General features: G+C 43.2%; 1 non-coding gene across 1 annotated transcript; it reads right to left on the reverse strand.

Moving 5' to 3' along the window:
* Positions 1-6,787: 6,787 nt before the first annotated feature.
* On the reverse strand, positions 6,788-6,894 carry LOC141625433 (small nucleolar RNA R71). The gene has a single exon (XR_012535215.1). It is a non-coding gene; the product is annotated as a small nucleolar RNA R71 (small nucleolar RNA).
* Between the last annotated feature and the right edge of the window lie 1,021 nt (positions 6,895-7,915).

The following is a 7,915-nucleotide window of genomic DNA, read 5'->3' on the forward strand; positions in this document are numbered from 1 at the left end:
TTTCTTTTGAGTTTGATTTTGATTTTGGCAATTTTTGAGAAATTGGCTGATTTGTGTTTGCTGTGTTTGATTACAGGCTTGGTTGTACGCTTATTTCACTCCTCTGCGTCCGGGGACTACAAGCGGTGTTCCCTCGACCTACCCTGCTGTGAGGGGTTGGACGGTGGCTCGGAAGAAGTCGATTAAGTCGACTAATGAGGACTGCAGGCGTCGTGTGAACAAGCTTCGGATTGCTGACGTAAGTTCTCGTTCTTTTCTCCCTCTTCTTTATAGAAATAGATAGGGGTAGGGTGACTAGGTAGCTTAGGAAGCCCCCAGTCGGCTGAGTAGCTTTGTCTTGAATGCAGTTTGTTGGGTGGCTTTGGGAGCACTACACGGACGTGCCGGCTGCTATCAGGGAGCGTTTGCGGCCTCGCAGCTCCCTGCGTTTGTACTTGGAGATGGCGATCGAGCCGATTTGGTACCTGAGCGAGCGTTTAGCTTGTCAGTGCTTGACCGAGACTTTCGCGGTACCGGTTGATCCGCCGAGGGTGTTGTTCCAGGAGTCGACCCCCGACGAGGTTGAGGAGCACCTTCACGGCCAGGGAGGTGAGGAGCTATTGCTGCGGGACGTCGACTACGACACCTTCTGGTTGTCAAGGCTTCCTTGGTACCCGATCGAGGTATATTTTTCTCTGTTCTTTTGTTTTCATTTCCTCTCTTGATAGGAGGGTTTGTCATCTTTGATGTGGATGCAAATGGTAGGGACTCGACCTGCTGATGAGGACTCAACCCCCAGCTTTCCCGACGGAGGCTACCTTTCAGGGGCCGGGCGGGGAGGAGCTTCAGCTGCGCTTACCGGAGCCTGCGGTTGCTGAGGTGACCGACGCCGACATGGAGTGGAGGTTGATCATCCTGACGGTGAGTTCCTGATTTGAACATTTTTCCTCATTTTGGGCTTTGCCTTACATTGTAGTGAAGGACATTTTTTATTTGTAGGTGACGACCGTTAGTCATCAGGCTTTGTGGCGGATGGCTAACTGCTGTAGGGCACTTGCTGGTGACCTGGCTGCGAGGGAGGCTCGGCTTTCTCAGGTACTTTTTGTGTGTTGTTTTTGTGTATTTTGTGTTGCATTTCACGTTTTTAGATCTTGATGATCTGTATTGTGTTTTGTCGGGTACTGCGGATCCGGCGGAGCTCGCTCAGGTCCGTGCTGAGTTGGACACAGCCAGGTCGACGATCAAGGCCTAGGGGTTGGGGATCATCTATCGAGACCAGGATTTGAGGCGTCGTGAGGACGAGCTACGGAGCCGAGACGCGGAGATTGCCTCTCTCAGGGCTCAGTTGGCTGCAACGGAGGAGCTTCACGTCGAAATGGAGCAGGAGACGCTGGAGAGTTCTCCGGAGAGGGAGCCTGAGCAGGTGGTGGTGTCCGCGTTGGCGGCGACTTCTCGTGAGACCGGGACTGGTCCGACGGGAGACGCCGAGTAGATGTAGTAGTTTGTCCACGTCTTCGACTCTTATTTGTATATATTTACATTTTGCGTGAGGCGGTTTGTATATATGTGTTTTTGGATTGTGGCTCATTTTGTGATTTTTGGCTTTTTTGTGTTGTGTTTCGGAGGAGCGCTGTCGGTTGTCAATTCTCCTTCTGTTTCGCACTAGTCCCTGCATCGTTAGTGTAGAAAACAGGCAACAGATAACACATATACATAAACGCAAACTCGTAAAAGAATTTGATTGAAAAACAAAAATTAACCAAAATGACTTGAAGTTAAAATTTGAAATGATATGATATTTGAAAATTCCGCGACAAGTCGTCACTTTAGATAAAAGGAATTAATTTGAAAATTGAGCAATTAACTCGTGTCGTGAATTAAATTGCATCGAAATGTTGAAATTGATTTGTGACTCGGAAAATTCAAACTCAAACCGTCAGGGATGAATTTTTAGAAAATATTTTTACGAGCATATTTGATTTTTAAGGTCAAGACTCGAATTTGTGAGTGCTTGAATTTTGAGGAAAACTGATGTCGTGTTATCAATTTTCGTTTTTTTTTATGGAAAATTTTGAAAAAAAAAAAGCGAAAAATTTTCGGAATTTCGACTGACATGAAAACGATCTGTATGTTTATAGTTGCGTCATGGAAACCGTGTCGGATTTCGTAAAACGCGAAAATAAGGAAATGTGAGTGTGAGGAAACACATAATGTCCTGGATCATCCCGAAGAGGCGCGAGCGTCCTGGCGGGAGGTTTGAGGTGTCAGGAGAAAACACAACTTGAAAGAGACAAGTCAAAAGCGGGAATCCTGGGGAAGGCCTAAAGAGGCGCGAGCTGTTTGGCGATGGAAGCCAGTTCTCCCCTTTTTCTGAAAAACGTGCTGATCATTTTTGTATAAATAGTGATGTTTGCGCTTCATTGTTTCATCATCCGAAACACAAAAACATCTCTACAAAACTTCTTTTTCTTCTTCCACAAAAATATTTCATGGATGCTTTTGAGAATGCATTGTGACAATGGTGCCGGGATTTGTCGCCTCCCGAAAATTATCAACTCGTTTGCATGGGAGTTGGTTAATTATTGGTTCTCCGTCAAGTCAAGGTGCAACCCTCATTTCTCGAAGCATGTTCTCGGTTTTGGGATTCGAAACACCATGTTCCGGTGCTTCCTCCTACTCGGTTGTGCTATAAGAAGAAATTTCGTTCCATGTTGGGTTTGTCGACGAGTTAAGTCAACGTCCTCCTTACTCCTCATGGTGTGGATATGTTGGCTCTTATCAACATCTTTTCAAACCGATTAGATGTCAATGTTTCGGAGGTGGCTAAGAGAAGGACTCTTGCCTTTTGCCTTGTCCATGTGTACCTCTTTGTTGATGTTTTGAAGAAGGAGGGGCCAAAATGTTATGGTAGCATGACCCTTATTCATGTGGTTGAGCAAATGGAGCATGGTAGAGATCCATCGTGGTTGGTGCTTGGCGAGATCATCCAAGCCTTGGACAAGGAAGGCTCTTGTGGAGAAGCTCCTTCGTTCGGATCCCCAATGATCCTTCAAGTTTTGCTATTGGAGAGGCTAAGGTATGTAGAGCCTCCGGTTGATTCTTCTTCTTATTCCTTCCGTCACCTTACCATGAGGAAGAAGTTGTACTCGGATAGTTTTGCTTCTACCGAGGCTTATTGGGCCGCAAGATTGGCGGAGGAGGGTGGTCCTCACATCCGTTTGGTGGTGCCATGGTGGCACTTGAGGTCCTTCACGGGGTTGCCCGCTTTGGGTGCTAGTCCTCGTTCTTTGATGGTGGTTGGTTTGAAGGTTGCTTCCTTCATTTATCCCGAAAGGCTCATGAGGCAAATGGGGCGTCAACAAAAGGTTCCCGCTCAAGATACCCTTGTCCAAGAGAATGTTTTCCGGAACTCCGAGCTTGTGGAGGTCTTCGAAATATGGTGGGCCACTCGGCTGCTTTGGTAAGTAACAAACCCCGTTGCCACGTCATGGGTGACTCCCGCTTATGTCAAGTGGTCAAGAGCTCCGTCCTTGGAGGAGAGGTCCAAATTCCGTAAGGACGAGGTTGTCGACTTAAAGTATCGAGAGGTTGGCAAGGCCAACCGTGCCTTCTTTGAGGAGTATGTTGATGGGGCTAGCCCCGATGTGATAAGACCACCAAAGAGGAGAAGCTCGGGTCCCTTGAACATGGTGGGTCGTGCATTGGCTCGTTTCAGGTCGAACATGGAGTCTTGTGCTAGACCGGAGGCCGTCGCCATCTAGATCCGTTGAGGATCCGTCCCGAGGAGGAAATCCATGCTAGGCGGGCCAACAAGAAGAACAAGGGGAAGATGTACCCCGAGGGAAAAGGCAAGGGTAGAATGGAAGAGTGAAGACCTCCATTACCCACTTTATTATTATGTTGTATTAGTGTTGTGAGTTTTTATTATGTTGTACTAGCTAGTTATTGTGTGTTTTGTGCTAGTTTAATTATGTGAGGTGTTTTAGTCGACACCTTAGCTTTGACAAGTTGTAGGCTCGTCGGGCTTTATTTGTTGTTGAAATTGTAATCCCTACCATTATTAATCAAAAAAGGGGATTGCTCGTGTCGAAAATTGTGAACGCTTGTTTCTTCCATCCATTTTGTAAAGGAAATTCAATTTGAATTATCCTAAACATTTGCACTAGGGAAAGTGGTATTTTTGTGAGGAAGGGAGAAAAGCTTATTGTTGTATTTTGTGGGAAAGGGGAATGCTTTTCCCTTTCTTTTTTGATGGGGATGATGCTTTTTTTTTATTATGGGGTTTTTTTTATTATGGGGATGGTTGTATCCTTCTTGTGTAAGAAAGGACTGCCTACGTGATGTGACCATAATTGGCGCATATTTAGCCCCCGAATTAGCCTTGTTTCCATGCTTTTTAGTACTTATTTGGGTCATTTCTTATCTTTAGTTCTTTGTTTTGCATATTCTTTGAGATTTTGATCCCTTGGTAGGAAAGGAGTAAGAATCTTGCATTTTCATGGCAAAACGAGACTAAATTGATCGAATTCAATGACCAAGCATCAAGGAGAGACAAGATTAGAAGGCCTTTGTACATATCATAGTAGAAGAGCAATGTTGAGAAAGGATCCTTGAGTCCCCCAGGAAATCCCCAAGGAATTTATGAAGAAAAGGGAAGAAAAGAAGAAGATTTGTTGTCGATCGACAATCCGAGCGGATTGTCACCAATCCGTCCGTCCCGCAGCAAAGAAGACAATCCGAGCGGCTTTGCCACAATCCGCTTGATTCCACCTCCACAATCCGCCCGGATTCCCCTGAATCCGCTCGGATTCCAACGCCAGAATCCGCCCGTCCCGACCCTATTCCGCCCGGATTCTAGCACAAAGACAGATTGTCTTCTCCAAGCTACGAAGAAAGAAGCCCTTCTCTCAGAAAATACCGGCTCCTCCTTGCTCAACTTAAAAAGTGTAATTACTAGTTTAGCCCTTAGTTAACCCTAATGCATCCTCCCTAATTTCCACTATAAATACCCCATTAGTCTAATTAGAGGAGCATGTTCTTCTTATCAATAATTAGTGTAGTTAATATCAATCAAATCTCTCTTTAATATTGTAATCAAGTATTAATCAAGTTTTAATCCAAGTTTTAGTTCTTTAATCTCTCTTTTGTTCATCATTTATTTTGGGTAATTGAAGATTATTTTGGGTTATTGTTGGGAGATTGACAACCTCTCAATCAAGCATTCAAGTACTTCTTTTATCTTTGCTTTATTATTGGAATCATTAGTAGGTATAATCTCTTAATCCCTTTTTAATTATTGTTAATTACTTTCATTTATTCATCATGTTTCATATTGTTGGTATGATTGACAACCTTGCTAGCATGATCAACATGATAATGAGTGAGTAGTCTCTTAGCTAGGGTTAATGGGTGATTAGGGGAAACCAACATGGGGAATGATTCATGCTTAAATTAATATGCTTTCATGTTTTATTTGATTGCTTGTTTTGATCTCACCTCATGCACATGATATATTTGATGAAATGCTAAGCCTATGAATCCTTGCATTTACTATCATCTTCTATCTTTTCAATGAGACTTGTAAGACATAACCCAACTCGAGTCTCATTAGACCATGCATGTTGTTGAGTAGGGAAGATTAAGTCGACTTGTAGGTGTCGTACAATCTAATCAATTCGGCTCCGGGACCCAAACTTTCCTAGGATTGTAAGATATAACCCAACTCAATCCATCACAACAATAATTGCTTGCATATAATTTGAGAACATGTTTGTATGATCATATCCCATGATTCCCCTATGATCCCATGACACCCTAGTGCCTTTAATCAATTGTTTACACCCTTTTAAATTCATCTTGCTTGTTTATTTTCATTGCTATTTTAGTTTAGTAACCTTCTACATCAACCCAATTTGTGACACCCCTTAGACACCACTAGTTACAATAGAAATCTCATTTCAACTCCCGTCCCTTGGGATCCGACCTTTACTTGCCGCTTTACTAATTGTAGAGTTGTTTGTGGAGCTATAAATTGTGTTTTGATTCGACCGTGACCAACGACCACATCTTAATTTGTGAACACTTAGCGGGATCGCATCAAAAATGGCGCCGTTGCCGGGGACGGTGTTTGTTTGATTTAGATTTCTTTTTGTTGTTATTAGTTGTGTCTTTCTTCGCCTTGAGGAAGTAAAACTCCTCAAGGTTTGTTCTAATTGTTTTCGAGTTGTTTGATATTTTGCATGTCTAGAAGGTTACAAGGTGATTTGTTACCTTTTGACCGTGAAATCGAAAGAACCTTGACGAACAATAGGAGACTTGTTAGGAGGAATTTAAGAGGTATTAGTGAAGTTGTCCAACCCACTAGTGAGTTTGTCAATCCTTTCGCAATAGAAGGAGAAGAAAATCCATTACACAATACCCCACAAAATCCACCTACAATGCCAAAATTCTCGTCACACTGCACTCCACCGAGGAGAATCTACCAAATGGTACTCCTACACCGCAACATCTCACCGGAAATTTTATTGCCAAGTCCGCCTTCATCCAACTAGTTGAGAGGATCCAATTCGGGGGGATGCCTAGTGAGGACCCTCATTCTCATATGGAAACCTTTTGTGACTATTGTGATGCTATCTCTCAAACGGGCGTGACTCAAGACCAAATTAGATGGGTCTTATTTCCTTTTTCCTTAATCGGCACCGCGATGCAATGGTTGAAGGGCCTTGATAAGGCCACCCTTTGAATAGATTCTTGGAAGAAGTTGGCTCTAGCTTTCTACAAAAAATTCTACCCACCGGAAAAGACTAACATTCTAAGAGCTCAAATTACGGGTTTTAAGCAAAGGGATGAAGAGTCTTTGTATGAAGCTTGGGAGCGGTTCAAGGGAATTTGTCGCTCATGTCCTCACCATGGACTTATCGAATGGTTTTTGGTGCAACAATTTTGGAATGGTTTATATGAAGATTCTAGGAACATTCTCAATATGGGATCAAATGGAATGTTCACCGAAGTTGATGACAATCAAACATGGAACAAGATTGAGGAAATGGCGGTCCATAACTCACAATATAGTAGACCTCGCAAGGCTACTAGAGGAGGAAAGCATGAAGTGGACTCCGTTACTCAATTGGGTGCTCAACATAGTGCTCACATTGACACAATCAACTTGAAGTTTGAACAAGCTATGGCTAGACTTGAGGAAAACTCAAAATCATCGAAGCATCATGTTAATGCCATGACGGCATCCTCATCAATCCCAAGTGGGATATGTGAGAATTGTGGAACTTTGGGACATGACCAAGGTGAATGTAGGGGAACAAATGAACAAGTGAATGCTTTCCAAGCATACAAGAGTGGTACCCCTTATTCCAACTTTTACAATGAAAACACCAAATTCCATCCAAATCTCTCATACAAAAGCCAAATTGTTCAAAACCCTCAAACAACATACACTCCACCACCCATGAGAAACCAAAATCAAAGACCCTTTTACAATCAAAATCAAGGTTACCAAAATCAAAATCCATACAATCACCAAAATGACCAAGGCTTTGATGTCCAAAAAGCGGTCCTCCAAATGCAAAAGAATCAACAAGAATTTTTCACTCAAATGCAAAAAGATAGCCAAGCAAAGGAAACAACCATCAACAACATTCTAGCTCACACCAAGATGTTGGAAACACAATTGACTCAACTAGCATCTTCAAGCTCACAAAGACAGAAGGGGCAATTACCACCTCAAAGTAATCCCCCTAGACATGAAACGGTTAGTGCCATTCACTTGAGAAGTGGTACAAGGTATGAAGCACCGAAGAAGCAAGTTGAGGATGAAGTCGTGGAAGCTAGTGAAAAGGAAGAAATTGTGCAAAACTCCAAAGATGGAGAATCATCAAAAGAAGAAAGTTCAAAGAAAAATGAAGACAAGGCCAAGGAGAAG

This window comes from Silene latifolia, chromosome X (assembly GCF_048544455.1).
Source record: "Silene latifolia isolate original U9 population chromosome X, ASM4854445v1, whole genome shotgun sequence".
Taxonomy (NCBI): domain Eukaryota; kingdom Viridiplantae; phylum Streptophyta; class Magnoliopsida; order Caryophyllales; family Caryophyllaceae; genus Silene; species Silene latifolia.